This window comes from Symphalangus syndactylus, chromosome 5 (assembly GCF_028878055.3).
Source record: "Symphalangus syndactylus isolate Jambi chromosome 5, NHGRI_mSymSyn1-v2.1_pri, whole genome shotgun sequence".
Lineage (NCBI taxonomy): Eukaryota > Metazoa > Chordata > Mammalia > Primates > Hylobatidae > Symphalangus > Symphalangus syndactylus.
In genome coordinates, this window is record NC_072427.2 from 13,640,077 (window position 1) to 13,658,204 (window position 18,128).

General features: G+C 45.2%; 1 long non-coding RNA gene across 1 annotated transcript; it reads left to right on the forward strand.

Annotated features, from left to right (window-relative positions):
* The first annotated feature begins 204 nt into the window (after positions 1-204).
* On the forward strand, positions 205-15,261 carry LOC134736762 (uncharacterized). Its single transcript, XR_010120997.1, has 2 exons — positions 205-874; positions 12,765-15,261. It is a non-coding gene; the product is annotated as an uncharacterized lncRNA (long non-coding RNA).
* The last annotated feature ends 2,867 nt before the right edge of the window (positions 15,262-18,128 follow it).

Genomic DNA, 18,128 nt, shown 5'->3' on the forward strand with positions numbered 1-18,128 from the left:
AGGGAGGACTTGGAGAACTTTTCTGTCTAGCTAGAGGATAGTAAACACACCAATCAGCACTCTGTGTCTAGCTGAAGGTTTGTAAACGCACCAATCAGCACTCTGTAAAAACGCACCAATCAGCTCTCTGTAAAATGGACCAATCAGCAGCATGTGGGCGGGGCCAAATAAGGGAATAAAAGCTGGCCACCAGAGCCAACGGCCACATCCCACTAGTTGCCGTCCAGGCTGTGGGAGGTTTGTTCTTCTTTGCAGTAAATCTTAAAGCTGCTCACTGGGTCTGCACTATGTTTATGAGCTGTGACACTCACCATGAAAGTCTGCAGCTTCACTCCTGAAGTCAGTCAGACCATGAACCCACCTGGAGGAACTAACAACTCCAGACGTGCCACCTCTACCAGCCATAACACTCACTGCGAAGGTCTGCAGCTTCATTCCTGAAGTTAGCAAGACCACGAACCCACCAGAAGGAAGAAATTCTGGACACATCTGAAGGAACAAATTCCGGACACACCATCTTTTTTTTTTTTTTTGAGAAGGAGTCTCGGTCTGTCACCCAGACTGGGGTGCAGTGGCGTGATCTCGGCTTATTGCAACCTCTGCCTCCCGGATTCAAGCAATTCTCCTGTCTCAGCCTCCTGAGTAGCTGCAATTACAGACATGTGCCACCACGCCCAGCTCATTTTTTTGTATTTTTAGTAGAGACAGGGTTTCGCCATATTGGCCAGGCTGGTCTCCAACTCGTGACCTTGTGATCCACCCACCTCGACCTCCCAAAGTGCTGTGATGACAGGTGTGAGCCACTGTGCCCAGCCACGGACACATCATCTTTAAGTACTGTAACACCGCGAGGGTCCGCGGCTTCATTCTTGAAGTAAGTAAGAACCCACCGGAAGGAACAAATTCCGGACACACTTTCGTGCCATATTAGTTTCCTAGGGTGATTGTAACAATGTACCACAGGCAGTGGTTTAACAAGGGAAATGTATTGTCTTGCAGTTCTGAAGATCAGAAGTCTGTGACTAAGGTGTGGGCAGGGTTGGTTCCTTCTGAGGCTGTGAGGAAGAGTCGTTTGCATGCCTCTCCCCCTAGTTTCTGGTGTGTTTTTTTGTTTTTGTTTTTTCTTTTTTGAGACAGTCTCACTCTGTCATCTAGGCTGGAGTGCAGTCCAGCGCGATCTTGGCTCACTGCAACCTCTACCTCCCGGGTTCAAGCGAGTCTCCTGCCTCAGCCTCCAGAGTAGCTGGGATTACAGGCTCCCACCACCAGGCTGGTCTCGAACTTCTGATCTCAGGTAATCTGCCTGCCTTGGCCTCCCAAAGTGCTGGGATTACAGGTGTGAGCAACTGTGCCTGGCTGCATCTGGTGGTTTGCTATCTTTGGCGTTACTTGATTTGTAGAAGCGTCACCCCTATCTCCACCTTCCTGTTTACAAGGCGTTATCTCTGCGAGCAGTGTTTATGTCTGAATTTTCCCTTTTGATAAAGACCCCAGTTATGTCGGAGTAGGTGTCCACCGTACTCCAGTATGACCTCATCTTAACTAACTACATTTGCAATTTCCAAAGAAAGTCACTTTCTGAGGTCACTGAGAGTTAGGATTTCAACATATGAATTTCAGAGGGAGGGTGGCAGGGATACAGTTTAACCCAAAACATCTGTGAATACATTTTTCTTACCAGATAACTGTACCGCATTGTCCAAATGAAAGACCTACACTGTCTGGACCTCAGATGATGCATTACGTAGGAAAGGTGATTGTGACTACTCTCATTCCCACAACAATGGGTGTCTAGGAGCCCAAGAACTGACCTGTCTTATTGAACAGGCTGAGAGGAAAGCACGTCCAACTTTACTTCTGCCCAGAAAAGTACCTGGAAGCAGGACTGTCCCCTCCTGTTACCACCAATGCCAGGGGAGTAGAGTGCTTTGTTTCACTCAACTGTCACACTTGTGTGTAAGCTGCACTTTATTATCAGCATGGCAGTGGTTACCCAAGTGGTTCCATCCCCATTGCTCTGATCACATGGCTCCCACCGCCCACCCTCCCAGTACCTGGGCAGTTGTCATTGCAGGTTCTCATATCTAGCTTGATGATATTCTTCCTCTAATTTAGTGGCATCCTGGCCAATGAATGCCTCCAGCCCTCCTTTTCCAAGGTCCTGCCTTGTTCTCCCAAGATTAAAAAGGGGCAAACAGCCAGGCACGGTGGCTCACGCTTGTAATTCCAGCACTTTGGGAGGCCGAGACGGGCGGATCACGAGGTCAGGAGATGGAGACCACGGTGAAACCCCGTCTCTACTAAAAATACAAAAATAATTAGCCGGGCGTGGTGGCGGGCGCCTGTAGTCCCAGCTACTCGGAGAGGCTGAGGCAGGAGAATGGCCTGAACCCGGGAGGCGGAGCTTGCAGTGAGCCGAGATCGCGCCACTGCACTCCAGCCTGGGTGACAGAGCGAGACTCCGTCTCAAAAAAAAAAAAAAAAAAAAAAAAAAAATGGGGCAAACATGATGTTTTAGCTCAGGCCTCCGTAACACCTACAGACAATGGGTGCTTTTAAATACATATTCAGCAGTTCCTCCTATCTTAGATCCTATTAGATCTGAAATGCTCCCGTAAACATAATGGCAAAAGCTCTACAAAATGCATTTCTAACTCCTAGAATGAAATTAACTGAAATCCAACTTTTGGAGCAGTGCATTCGTGTAGCCAGTGAACTAGCCACAGAAACGTTCCAGCAGTGACTGTGCTCACAAATGAATGCTGTCAACATCTTACAATATATTTAACAAAACCCAGTAGACTGCATACTCAGAGGGAAGCTTTCAGGGCTATGGGAGCATGGGCTGAGAGGGGCCTTTAAAAGAAAAGAAGACTAGGTGCCTTCTTGGATGTGTAATATGAGAAAGAAAATCCAGTGGGATGATTAGGTGAAGGTTAGTTTCATGTCTCAACTTGGCTAGGCTATGGTGCCCAGTAGTTTATCAAACACTAGTCTAGATGTTACTGTGAAGGTATTTTGTAGATGTAATTAACATTCACAGTCAGTTCACTTTAAGTCAATAATATCTCATCAAATCAGTTGAAGGCCTTAAGAGCAAAAACTGAGGTTTCCTGGAAGAGGAAGAATTCTGCTTCAGGACTAACACAGAAATTGTGCCTCAGTTTCCAACCTGCAGGCCCACCCTGTGCATTTTGAACTTGCCAGCTCCCACAATCATGTGAACCAATTTTTTAAGATAACCCCCCTTCTCTAGGTAGATTGACATGAGCAATGCTTTAAATAAATATGAAACATATATAGGTGTGTTGGCAGGGGGTGTATTTTATTGGTTCTGTTTCACTAAAGAACCCTAACAGTCAGATTTGCTCTTTTTTTTCCATAGAGAAAAGGTCTGGAGTTTCTAGGCTCAAGTCATCCTCCTAGCTGGGCCTCCCAAACTGCTAGGATTGCAGACATGAGCCACCTGACCCAGCCAGATTTATTCTTAATGGTGGTCAAAAGAACAGGATCAGTTTTTTGAACAAGGGATTAGCAATGAACTAATTGAGGAGCTAGAAAAACAGAATCTTTAGCAATTTTTTACTCTGAGTAGTAGAGAAAGAGAACGATAATGGCACTTGATAACTCCAAATGATGTGCATCTGCTTGGAAGTTGTATCAATAAGGTAAAATCCTAAGAAGGATGTCTAAGATGCTTCTTAAGTCGACATAGGACAGATCCAAGGATAGAATAAATTCTCAACCTACTTCTACAAATAAATGCTTAGAAAATTCCCCTGTTGACAGGCTATAAACATAAGGTGGATTTTCCTTCCATCTCTACACAGTTCTTGAAAAGATGCAATAAGTAGGTTATTCTAGCCTCAAAGGCAATGAAATGAATTATGGATGACTCAGTGGATAGAACTGAACAGATAAAAATGTAAATCTTTCAATGGCTGTTTGGAGCTATGTTTTAAAAGAAAAAGAAAATAAATCTTCTGGGCCAAAAATAAGCCAATTAAATCAAAACTCAAAGGACAAGCAATAGACCAGGGGAACTATTTATTGCTAATATGAAACAGAATTAATAGTTTTTACATCTAAAGAGATCATAATGTTCGGTAAGAAAAACCCCAATAGATAACTGCAAAGATTTCTACCAGACAATTCTCAAAAACAGGTTATATAAATGGATGGCATACATTTGAAAAAAAGTTCAGAGAAATGCAAAATGCCCTTTTAATGCATGTATATCCACCCATAACCTTAATTGTTAAATTGATTTAAAGATACCTTAGGCTGTGCGCTCTGGCTCATGCCTGCAATCCCAGCATTTTGGGAGGCCAAAGTGGGTGAATCACTTGAGGTCAAGAGTTCGAGACCAGCCTGGCCAATATGGTGAAACCCCGTCTCCACTAAAAATACAAAAATTAGCTGGACGTGGTGGCAGGCGCCTGTAATCTCAGGTACTCAAGAGACTGAGGCAGGACAATGGCTTGAACCCAGGAGACAGAGGCTGCAGTGAGCCAAGATTGTGCCACTGCACTCCAACCTGAATGACAGAGCAAGACTCCAACTCAAAAAAAACAAAAAACAAAAAAACCTGATTTAAAGACCACTTAATAGGCACATGCAGTGGTACATGCCTGTAGTCCCAGCTACTCTGGAGGGTGAGGCAGGAGGATCTCTTGAGGTCAGGAATTCTTGGCAGAAATGAGCTATGATTCCACCTGTGAATAGCCACTGCACTCCAGCCTGGACAACATAGGGAGCACATTAAAAGGAAAAAAATTACTGGGCGCAGTGGCTCACATCTGTAATCCCAGCACTTTGGGAGGCCGAGGAGGGCTGATCATGAGGTCACGAGATCGAGATAATCCTGGCCAACATGGTGAAACCCCATCTCTACTAAAAATACAAAAATTAGCTGGGTGTGGTGGTGCACCCCTGTAGTCCCAGCTACTTGGGAGGCTAAGGCAGGAGAATCGCTCAAACCCAGGAGGCAGAGGTTGCAGTGAGCTAAGATCACGCCACTGCACTCCAGCGTGGCGACAGAGCGAGACTCTGTTTAAAAAAAAAAAAATAGATCTCTCAATATAAAGTAAGGAAACATACAGATAGCCTCAAGGTTTTAATTCTTACAAAAAACAAAAGTTTTAATATGTGATCTATTTTGTGCACTTGTAAATGATTAGATTTGTTTTAATGTACTTTATGAGGCTTTTGTAATCTACAGCAATTAGTTTATCATCAAGTACAGTTTTTTTAAATTCTCCTCTATATGAAAAACAGGCAAAAAAGTTGTAATAATAATAAGTTGCATTTACCAGTGAATGTATCTCTTTTCTATGGTTTAATAATGAATGACAACATCAGTTGAAACAGGCATCTGGTTTAGTATAATGGTTCCCTTTACCAACCCCTCCCTCTGACTGGGAGTCATTTACTTTCAAAATATCATTTCCCACTAAAGAAACTAGCTGGCAAACTACCAAGAGGAAGTGTAGCTCACTAAATGAAGTTCCTGAAATGCAGCTTAGTTTCTTGTTTCCTTTTGCTCTGTCAGCAACTTCAGACTATAAGAAAGTGCATTCTCTGCACTGCATAGCATAAAAACAGTTCAGAACTGTTCCAACAGGTACAGCCACTGTTAGATACAAAGTACAAAGCAGGAGTGAGGGGAGAGATTGAGGAAAGAATGAAGGAAATTTGAAGAAAGGGTCTGTTTTTGTTTTTGAAATTCACAGGAATTAGTTTGATGTTCAGTGAAGTACCAGGTACTACTGGAGAAAGGCTGGTGCATTATGAAAACAAAGAATTGGAGGCAGAAGTATAAATAAGGTCTATGAATGAAGGAATGAGAAGGACCAGGTTCTGTGAAAACATAGTGAGCAATCAAAGATGTCCCAATCAGGTGAAGGGGACTTTGCTGTGAAATTCCTTAATGAAAAGAATCCCACAGACTTGCTGGAAAGAAGTGAGGCTAGTCTGGGCGCGGTGGCTCACTCCTGTAATACCAGCACTTTGGGAGGCCGAGGCAGGTGGATCACTTTCATTCAGGAGTTTGACACCAGCCTGGCCAACATGGTGAAACCCTATCTCTTTTTTTTTTTTTTTTTTTTTTGAGACGGAGTCTGGCTCTGTCGCCCAGGCTGGAGTGTAGTGGCGCAATCTCGGCTCACTGCAAGCTCTGCCTCCCGGGTTCACGCCATTCTCCTGCCTCAGCCTCTCCCAGTAGCTGGGACTATAGGCGCCCGCCACCACGCCCGGCTAATTTTTTTGTATTTTTAGTAGAGACGGGGTTTCACCGCGGTCTCGATCTCCTGACCTCGTGATCCGCCCACTTCGGCCTCCCAAAGTGCTGGGATTACAAGCGTGAGCCACCACGCCCGGCTGGTGAAACCCTATCTCTATTGAAAATACAAAAATTAGTCCGGTGTGGTGGTGCATGCGTGTAATTCCAGCTACTTGGGAGCCTGAGGCAGGAGAATCACTTGAACCCGGGAGGCGGAGTTCACAGTGAGCCAAGATTGCACCACTGCACTCCAGCCTGGGCGACAGAGCAAGACTCCATTCTGAAAAAAAAAAAAAAAAAAAAAGGCCGGGCGCGGTGGCTCACGCCTGTAATCCCAGCACTTGGGAGCCCGAAGCAGGCGGATCACGAGGTCAGGAGATCAAGACCATCCTGGCTAACACGGTGAAACCCTGTCTCTACTAAAAAAAAAAAATACAACAAAAATTAGCCAGGCGTGGTGGCAGGCACCTGTAGTCCCAGCTACTCTGGAGGCTGAGGCAGGAGAATGGCATGAACCCGGGAGGCGGAGCTTGCAGTGAGCCGAGACGGCGACACTGCACTCCAGCCTGGACAACAGAGCGAGACTCCATCTCAAAAAAAAAAAAAAAAAAGTGAGGCTAGCCGATGAGAAATTGAAAATATTATTAAACTACAGAATCAAAGTTGAGGTGCTGGTAACAGGAGCATAGGTATGTATATAGATCCCAGTGTACCAGCTGACAAGCTGACACACCACCCATTGCCAATTGCCCGCCTAAGACAGGAGACTGGGAAAGACAGCTGATGAGATGGGGGGCGGGGGCGGGGGCGGGATGTGGCTTGTCGTTGAGGGAAAGCATAGAGTGTGCTGTGTTCCTGTGGCCTCAAAGGGCCTTGGTAAGAAGGACAAAGAGGAGAAGGGGGAGGAAAAAAAGGTAGGAAGGAAAAGGAAAAAAGAAGAAAGATAAAATTCTCATTTCAGTCCCCAATCTTTTTGGCACCAGGGACCAGTTTCATGGAAGACAATTTTTCCATGGGGACAGGGGATTCATTTGCTTTGAAACATCATTTGATTAAAAATATCAGCAACTCCCTACAGTGTAAATTTTTTCTTTTTTCTTTCTTTTTTTTGAATTGGGGTCTCACTCTGCTGCCCAGGTAAGAGGCAATATCGTCAGGATGAAATTGTTCCACTTCAGGTCAGATGATCAGGCATTAGATTCTTCTCATAAAAAGCAGGTAGCACTAAAAATACAAAAAATTAGCCGGACGAGGTGGCGGGCGCCTGTAGTCCCAGCTACGCAGGAGGCTGAGGCAGGAGAGTGGCGTGAACCCCAGGGGGCGGAGCCTGCAGTGAGCCGAGATCGCGCCACTGCACTCCAGCCTGGATGAAAGAGCGAGACTCCTTCTCAAAAAAAAAAAAAAAAAAAAGCAGGCAGCCTAGATGCTGCTCACATGCAGTTCACAATAGAGTTCATGCTCCTATGAGAATCTAATGCCGCGCTAATCTGACAGGAGGCAGACCTTAGGCAGTAATGCTCACTCAGTGCTGCTCACCTCCTGCTGTGCGGCCTGGTTCCTAACAGGCCACAGACCAGCACCCGTCCATGGCCTGGGAGTTGGGGACCCTGTCATAGAGTTTACAAAAAAGAAAAAAAGAAAATGTAGAGGCAGGAGCTGACATCTATAGATACCATCTCATTTCCTCCACTCTAAAACCCCAAAGTAGGCTGGGTCCACTGGCTCACACCTGTAATCTCAGCACTTTGGGAGGCCAAGGCAGATGGATCACCTGAGGTCAGGAGTTTGAGACCAGCCTGACCAATACGGTAAAACCCCATCTCTACTAAAAATACAAAAATTAGCTGGGCATGATTGCATGTGCCTGTAATCACAACTACTTGGAAGGCTGAGGCAGAGAATCACTTGAACCTGGGAGGCGGAGGTAGCAGTGAGCCAAGATCACCCCACTGCACTCCAGAGATTACCTCACTGCACTCCAGCCTGGGTGACACAGCGAGACTCCATCTCAAATAAATAAATAAATAAAACTCCGAAGTGGCATTTTTATCTCCACTTTACAGGCGAAAGAGGCACACCACCACACAGGTATGACAGGAAGAGCCAGGCTAGAGCTCCTGTCTACCTGAGCACAGTAATTCTCCCTGCTTTCCATGCAGCCTATGGAAAAGGTCAGCAGTCACAAAGAGGACAATGGCTTGCTATGGTCCCATCAATTGGCATCAATGTGTGAAGGGAAATCAGCATGTGGACATTACTTGCAGAATTGTTGCTGTAACATTAAGTTAAAATTCACCTCTGGGAAAGAGATAATGAAGAGTAGGAAAAAGCTGGGTTTTTTTTGTTTTTTTTTTTTTTTTTTTTGAGACAGAGTCTCGCTCTGTCGCCCAGGCTGGAGTGCAGTTGCATGATCCTGGCTCACTGCAAGCTCCACCTCCCAGGTTCACACCATTCTCCTGCCTCAGCCTCCTGAGTAGCTGGGACTACAGGCACCTGCCACCACGTCCGGCTGATTTTTTCTATTTTTTTAGTAGAGATGGGGTTTCACCGTGTTAGCCAGGATGGTTTCGATCTCCTGACCTTGTGATCCACCTGCCTTGGCCTCCCAAAGTGCTGGGATTACAGGTGTGAGCCACCGCGTCCGGCCAGGAAAAAGCTTTTAACTTCTTTACATCGATCCTGAACACATAGGAATGGAAATTACAACTGGTCATAACAACACACTGAAAGACTTGGCCTTAAAAAAACAAAAAACAAAACAAAAGCAGGGGGATTAGTTTATCCTGGAAATGAAAAGCTGAAAGGAGATGTAGTACTCCGTGATACAAAAATTAGACTATAAGGAGGCTGGGCGCAGTGGCTCATACCTGTAATCCCAACACTTTGAGAAGTGGTCGAGACAGGCAGATCACTTGAGCCCAGGAGTTTGAGACCAGCCTGGGCAACATGGGGAGACCATGTTCTTACTATGCCCATTTTATGGGTGAGAATACAGAAGCTTAGAGAGGTTAAATAACAGAAGTGGAGATCAAGGCTGGCATCTGGTTTCAATTCCAGATCTCCTCAATTTTAGAGCTGGAACCCCTGGCTAGGAACCCTTCAAGTGACAACGTGTTCCACAAGGAGACCAGGTGCAGCTGCCTGGGGCTCTCCTGACTGCAGCTGGAGAGCTCAGCAGGAGGTGTAATCAGTGCTGGGAGCTGGCTGGGGCCACAGCAGCGTCCATAACCTTGTGACAGCTGCTGCCTGGGTACAAAACCGACACTCCAGCTCTTGATGAGCAGCTGTGCTAGTGGCTTCACCCACACTCATTTGCAAACTCCTTTCCTGTGTCTTCATACCCTTCCTTCCTTTCTTGGGCCCTCTCTACCTCTTCTCACCTCTCTTACCCTCTCTTTTCCTTCTGAAAGCCACATTTTCCCTTTCTGTTTACCTCTAACATCTCTCTAGCCTAATTTGGAATACAACAAAATTATTCATTCTGTGTTTATTTTTATTTTTATTTTTTTGAGACACAGTCTCACTCTGTTGCCCAGGCTGGAGTGCAGTGGCACGATCTCAGCTCACTGCAATGTCTGCTTCCCAGGTTCCAGCGATTATCCTGCCTCAGCTTCCCTAGTAGCTGGGATTACAGGCACGTGCCACCATGCCCAGCTAATTTTTGTATTTTTAGTAGAGACAGGGTTTCACCATGTTGGCCAGGCTGGTCTTGAACTCCTAACCTCAGGTGATCCACCTGCCACCCTGCACGGCCTCCCAAATTGCTGGGATTACAGGCGTGAGCCACCACACTCGGCCATTCTGTGTTTATTAAACATGTTGTTAAGTTTCCTTTTCTGAAGTTTTAAAAGCAATGAATATTCAAGGAAAACTTTCAAAAAGGTCAAAAATTAGTGGTTCAGCGAGATCCTGCCACTGCACTCCAACCTGGGTGACAGAGTGAGACCTTGCCTCAAAAAAAAAAAAAAGCCAGGCACTGTGGTGGCTCACGCCTGTAATCCCAGCACTTTGGGTGGCTGAGGCGGGTGGATCATGAGGTCAGGAATTTGAGACCAGCCTGACCAACATGGTGAAACCCCGTCTCTACTAAATACAAAAATTAGCCGTGCGTGGTAGCGTGTGCCTGTAATCCCAGCTACTCAGGAGGCTGAGACAGAACTGCTTGAACCTAGGAGGCAGAGGTTGCAGTGAGCTGAGATCTCCCCACTGCACTCCAGCCTGGGTGACAGAGTGAGACTCCATCTCATAAAAAAAAAAAAAAAAAAAAAAAAAATCAGTGGCTTAGGTAGATGGAAGGTAATGTTATAAAGAAAGCAAGTCTAGCAAAATGTTCATTGTAGAATTGAAGTGGTGGATGGATGGGTATTCACTGCATATTTTTTTCAACTTTTCTGTATGTTGGGACATTTTCACAATTAAATGTGTGGTGGTGGGAATCAATGGCTCTGTATCTATCATTTTCAATTTAGTTTTGTTGTTGGAAGGCTGGGACAGTGGCCTCAAAATAAAAAACGTTTCTCCTTCATTCTATCAGAGCATTTGGGGCCAGGGGCTTCTCAGTGTTCTCCTTTGGCAGGAAAACACTGAGGGGTTTACCCAGGGCTGGCACTCAAGCAAGGCATCTTTAGACAAAGCCAGGTAGAAGCAGGCACTCAGCTGGCTTTTCTGGGAGGAACCCTGAGCCTCATCAGAAACTTTGATCTCAGTGAAGAGAACATGAGAACTGAGATGAATTAAGTTGCCCAGGTTGTTTCACAAGAGAAACAGCCGTAGGTGGGTAACATTCAGGCAACTCCATCCCAGTCGTTCTTCATCTGTTTGTCCACATTGCTCTAGACCGTAAAGCAGTGCCTCCAGCTGTGTGAGTAACAGAACTGGCCTGGTCCCTGGGACTGAAGGTCTTGCTGGAAAAGATGACCGTGGCATATTTGGCTAGGGATGGTGGAAAAGCTTGTGGAGTTTTCTTTTTTTTTTTAATTATTTTATTTTATTTTATTTTTCTGAGACGGAGTCTCGCTCTGTCGCCCAGGCTGGAGTGCAGTGGCGCGATCTCGGCTCACTGCAAGCTCCGCCTCCCGGGTTCATGCCATTCTCCTGCCTCAGCCTCTCCGAGTAGCTGGGACTACAGGCGCCCGCCACCACGCCTGGCTAATTTTTTTGTATTTTTAGTAGAGACGGGGTTTCACTGTGGTCTCGATCTCCTGACCTCATGATCCGCCCGCCTCGGCCTCCCAAAGTGCTGGGATTACAAGCGTGAGCCACCGCGCCCGGCCAGGGCTTGTAAGTTAACTTGATAAATCATGATGTGGAGAATTATATTTATATACTTTATATATAATAATAACTATACAGACTCAGTTGGTAAAAATTATTTTAAAACATATTGGAAGTATAAGCATAAATTCTAGTATCGGGGTAGGGGTGAGCTGGTCTTATGAAATGTGACAATGAAATATCATGGTGCATAAGATTGGTTTCTGAATTGGGTAATAATATTTCTGATCAAAAGTAGATGTGTGGCCAGGCGCAGTGGCTCCTGCTGTAATCCCAGCACTTTGGGAGGCGGAGGCAGGTGGATCACCTGAGGTCAGGAGTTTGAGACCAGCCTGGCCAACATGGTGAAACCCCGTCTCTACTAAAAATAGAAAAAAGTATCCAGCCATGGTGGCAAGTGCCTGTAATCCCAGCTACTCAGGAGACTGAGGCAGGAGAATCGCTTGAACCCAGGAGGTGGCGGTTGCAGTGAGCCAAGATAGCACTATTGCACTCTAGCCTGGGCAACAAGAGCGAAACTCCATCTCAAAGAAAAAGAAAGGAAAGAAATCAGTTTGGTACTTTCTTATAAAGTTAACCATAATCTTACTATAGTAGTTATCTTTTCTTGTATAGCAAATTGCTCCCAAATTTAGTGGCTTAAAATAGCAATAATTTTCTTCTTCTTTCTCTTTTTTTAATATCTCATGGTTTCTACAGGTCAGAATTGAGACAGTTAAGACCAACAAAGCTTACAGATAAAAAAATTAAAATTAAAATTAATTAAAATTTTTATTTTTTTTTTTTTTTTTTTTGAGACGGAGTCTCGCTCTGTCACCCAGGCTGGAGTGCAGTGGCGCGATCTCGGCTCACTGCAAACTCCACCTCCCGGGTTCACGCCATTCTCCTGCCTCAGCCTCTCCGAGTAGCTGGGACTACAGGCGCCCGCCACCACGCCCGGCTGATTTTTTTGTATTTTTAGTAGAGACGGGGTTTCACAGTGGTCTCGATCTCCTGACCTCGTGATCCGCCCGCCTCGGCCTCCCAAAGTGCTGGGATTACAAGCGTGAGCTACCGCGCCCGGCCTAATTAAAATTTTTAAATAAATAAATCAAGACAGGGCACAGCAGAGGGTAGCTTGACTTTGCTGCACCATGTCTGCATCACAGCTGGAAGACTCTGAAGGCTGATAAACAATCATCTGAGGCTTGTTCATTCACATGTCTCGTAGTTGATGTTGGTGTGGGCTGGCAGCTATCGTCTGGAATATCTACACATGGCTTCTCCGTGAACTTCCTAACAACATGGTGCCTGGGATCAAAAGGCAAGTCTCCCAGGAGAGAAGAGGGAGGAGGGAGAACAGGATGGAAGGAAGGGGAGAGAGAGAGAGAGAGATCCTTGCCTTCAGGGGGATACAGATGTTGTAAGGGTACCCATTTTTATACCTTTACAACATCTACAACATGGTAAGCAATGCTGTTACTCTAACAAGTGAAGTTAACACATGAATTTTTTTAAATGAGTTTGTTAACCTGTGGTTGGTTAATTTTATGTGTCAACTTGGTTAGGCCACAGTGCCCAAACATTTGGTCAAAGATTCTCCTGGATGTGTCTGTGAGGGTGTTTTTGGATGAGATTAACATTGAAATTGGTGAACATTAAGTACAGCAGATGGCCTTCCATACTGTGGGTGGGCCTCATCACATCAGTTGAAGGCCTGAATAGAACAAGAGACTCCCTCTCGCTCTCCTGGCTCCAGACAAGAAGAAATTCTGGGAATTCTGTCAGCTGACATCTTCCGGATTGAACCACAACACTGGCTCTTTTCTAGGTCTCTAGCCTACCAGCCCACACTGCAGATTTTGAACTTAGCCTCCATAAGCATGGGTCAATTCCTTAAACAAAATCTCTCTCTCAGTCAGGCTCATGCTTGTAATCCCAGCACTTTGGGAGGCTGAATCTGGCAGATGGCTTGAGCTCAGGAGTTCGAGACCAGGCTGGGCAACATGGCAAAACCCCATCTCTACAAAAAATAAAAAATTAGCTGGGCATGGTGGCATGCACCTGTAGTCTCAGCTTCTCGCGAGACTGAGGCAGGAGGATTGCTTGAGCTAGGGGGGGTTGAGGCTGCAGGAAGCCATGATTACGCCAGTGCACTCCAGCCTGAGTGACAGAGCAAGGACCTGTCTCAAAAAAAAAAAGAACGAGAGAGAAATCTTTGTCTATAAATATGCACATCCTACTGGTTCTGTTTCTCTGGAGAACGCTATTACAGCCTGCTTTCCTAGTATCAACAAAACCATGCGCTCCTTGTCCAGAAGTTTTTGCCCTTGCTTCATAACTGCAAATGGAATTTTCATGGAAAATATTTCCTGTGTTACTTTTTTTTTTTCTGTCATCCAGGCTGGAGTCCAGTGGTGCAACCTCAGCTCACTGCCATCTCCCCTCTGGGTTCAAGAGATTCTCATGCCTCAGCCTCCTGAGTAGCTGGGACTCCAGGTATGCTCCACTACGCCTGGCTGATTTTTGTATTTTTCATAGAGAGGTGTTTCACCACATTGGCCAGGCTGGTCTTGAACTGACCTCAGGTGATGTGATCTGCCTGCTCCGGCCCCCCAAAGTGCTGGGATTACAGGCATGAGCCACTGTGCCCCGCCACATTACTTCTTAATAATAGATGATGTGCCCCTAATATACAGTATTTACATATTGGCTGTAAAGCCTTGCAGCAAGGTGGCAGTTTTCAGCCATTTTTTGAGGAGGATGTGAACAGGAGCCATTACATGGCTCATCAGTAATCTGTTGCAAAGAAGCTGTGCTCATCAGCGCAGAAGTAAATCTTTCATTACTGGAAAATGCGAATCAGCTCGAGTGAAACAGGGCTCTGTTGGCTTATAAAACTTAATTATGTTTTTAACTCCATAAATTAGTTCAAGTAAAGACGTTTGAAAACAGCCAATTTCCAGTTTGAACTTACAGAAAATTAATGGCAAGAATGTAAACTTCTAATGCGTTAAGAAATTATTTGAATTTCTTAACTGTGTCTCCCACTAAAAGTTTGTGCTTTAAATTTTGTCAGTTCTGCATCAAAATTGCTCAGTTTCCTCTTATACAACAAACCCTAGATAATTCTAACGTTTCAGAATAAGAGCATTTCCTTAAGAAGAGAAAATACACTGGGGGTGGTGGGGGGGAATGGGATCAGTACGTGGCTTAAGTTTTTCACCCTTGAGGAGTTAAGAAAAACACTTCAACATAAGGACAAAAGCTCCCTTGTTTAAGCACTTCCCCAGCTGCACTTCAACTAAATATATCCTGGGCAGAGTGTTTTCATTTCTCCACCCCTCTCCTGAGCCAATCACATGGTGACAAACAGCTCGGAGGCCCCTTGGGACTAGCACTGCAGAGGTACAGGCTTGGTTACGGGGCTTCGCGTTCCTTTCCAGCACAGGCCTGCTCTGGGCCACCCTGCCTCCCCCAGAGGCTGCAGGGAGCCCCAAGCCGGCGCACTGCGGGCTCTGCTCAGAGAGACGCCTCCACGGGTTAATTCAGCGGCCTCTGTCTGGAATTCATGCACCACCTGGGCTGACAGCATGAATGACTCATTGTTTCCCCTCTGAACAGGCTGAGGAGTGCTTCTTGGTGTCAATAACTGAGGCAAAGTAAAATTGTTTTTTCCCTTTCAACATGACCAATTTTCTAAAACTGAATATAGAACTGGAAATCTGCAGGGTATATTTCTTCTGCGGCAACGGTAGCCAAGGTTACTGCTTTGAGTTGGTCTGCAGGGACAAAGGATTTAAATTTACTATCTATAAACAGAGAGAGGCCTAAAGCCAGAGCTACTTTATTTACAGCTTGTGTCATGGTTTTATAAAATGAAGGAAACTTAATTTAAACCTCTAGTTTGTGTAAACCTGGGGTCTGACTGTACACAATTCCTGATTTTATTTCTATTACCCATGATTTGTACAAATGAAGATTTTGATGATAATTTTCCCATAGCTAAATATAAGACATGTATGCATTGAAGTCCATATATGAATCTTCTATACCAGTATTTCCGAAGCAGTGTATTAATAATTATGCCCCACCTTAAATTTTCCTATATAGCACCCTTCTCATTTTCAGTTACTTTTAGTTTCCTTGGGAAACTGGACTGGTTGATATTCCTGGACTATGGGATCTTTTGCCTTGCTTACGCATATCTCAGTCCAAAAGCTTGACAGCCAGAACTATGCAGGTATTTTACTACCTTTCTGCAAGTGTGCGTGTATAACACTCTTGTTTCCTTGGCCTCTTCTACTTTCCTAAACTTCAGGTGTTTTTTAAAAAAAATTCAAAAAGAGGCCCGGCGCGGTGGCTCATGCCTGTAATCTCAGCACTTTGGGAGGCCGAGGGGGGCAGGTCACGAGGTCAAGAGATGGAGACCATCCTGGACAACATGGTGAAACCCCGTCTCTACTAAAAATAAAAAAATTAGCTGGGCGTGGTGGTGTGCGCCTGTAGTCCCAGCTACCCGGAGGCTGAGGCAGGAGAATCGCTTGAACCAGAGTCAGAGGTTGCAGTGAGCCCAGATCGCACCACTGCGCTCCAGCCTGGCGACAGAGCAAGACCCTATCTCAGAAAAAAAAAAAATTCAAAAAGAAAGATGTAGAAAAAAAAGAAATAAATGCAGAAAGGAAAGGGAAAAAGGTCTTGTGTAGATTCAGGACCTCGGTTCTAATTCAAATCTGGGAGGTTAGCATGCAACAGAGTACTTTTTTCATCCAATTAAGTAGCAGCCCTGAATAGATTCCAAGTTATTCTGACTTTGAATAGGGATGAGGACAGCTGATACTGAAGAAGAGAGAATGTTGAGGCCCATGTAGAGCCTTAAAAGAGAGAGAGAGAATGAACTTGGGATGTGGAGATTAAATAGGGCGTTTAATAAAATGGCAGTAGATGCTTTTATTTTAATTGGTATCAATCAGCTCAAGTAACCTTTAAATTTCTGCAATAACAGGAGACTGAGTTGGCTTTGGCAGGGCTCTCTATCCCAGGAATGGAAACTCACGCAGGTTCTGAATCAGAAAGAATCAAAATAACAAAAAAAAAATTTCCCTGTCTTTCAAATCTATGCTATAATTTAGCAAACTGAGTATCTTTCCTTGCTTGCCAGTATCTTTAAAATAAAGTCAGGTATCAAAATATTTGTATTCCCTTTTTCAAAATAAAAACCTGCAAAGATTAAGTATTTCTCCATTTTTGTAGAGAACACAATTATTACAGCATGCTTACAAAATGACAATTCTCAAAGCTTCAATTTCTCACATCTAACAGCAAGTAAATGTGTAGTTCTCTGAATGAGCCCCTTTTACATCATATGCAATAAATCTATTTGTCAAAGAGTCTCCTTAGCTACTGAAGATTTCATGGTCCTTGTGCCAACAGAATCAAGCACTTTGGTTGAATATCTGGAGGATTGTGACTTGAGACATGCAGGATGAATACAATCCTACTATGCAATATGGTTTGGTTCTTCCAACAGACTGAAAAAATTTCTAGGCAGCTTCTAGCCTCCGAGAAAGGTGCTTTAATTAGCTGAGTGTGGCGGCATGTGCCTGTAGTCCCAGCTACTAGGGAGGCTGAGGCAGGAGAATCACTTGAACCCGGGAGGCAGAGGTTGCAGTGAGCCGAAATCACGTACTGCCACTGCACACTGCACTCCAGCCTGGGGGGCAGAGTGAGACTCCGTCTCAAAAGAAAAAAAAAAGAAAGAAAGGTGTCTTATTTCCATTTCTCATCAATACAGCCAGCTTTCCCTTGGCCCTACTTAGTCTTTTCACCAAGACAAGGCTCTCAAGACTCTAACTTTAAGTCCTTCCTAATGGGCAATGTGTTCCTTCTGCTTTTCTCAAGTCCAAAGTAAGGGCAATTTACATAGCTGATTGTTCCTTTCAACTGCATAGAACTCTTTCGCCACCAGTTTAATAAATGTAAAATTATCTGATGCAGGCTTCCCCTCGAGAGAATCCTTGTTGTATACCCTTCAGTTTTTTGTTTGTTTGTTTTTTTAAGACAGAGTCCCGGCCAGCTGCGGTGGCTAACGCCTGTAATCCCAGCACTTTGGGAGGCCAAGGCGGGCAGATCACGAGGTCAGGAGCTCAAGACCAGCCTGGCTAACATGGTGAAACCCCATCTCTACTAAAAAAAAAAATACGAAACTTAGCCGGGCGTGGTGGCACGTGCCTGTAATCCCAGCTACTTGGGGGGCTGAGGCAGGAGAATCGCTTGAACCCAGGAGGCGGAGGTTGCAATGAGCCGAGACCGTGCCACTGCACTCCAGCCTGGCAACAGAGCGAGACTCTGTCTCAAAAAAAAAAAAGAGTCCCCCTCTGTCACCCAGGCTGGAGTGCAGTGTTGCCATCTCAGCTCACTGCAACCTCCGCCTCCCAGGTTCAAGTGATTCTCCCACCTCTACCTCTTGCATAGCTGGGATTACAGATGTGCACCAACACGCCCGGCTAATTTTTGTATTTTTAATAGAGATGGGGTTTCACCATGTTGGCCAGGCTGGTCTCCAACTCCTGACCTCAGGTGATCTGCCTGCCTT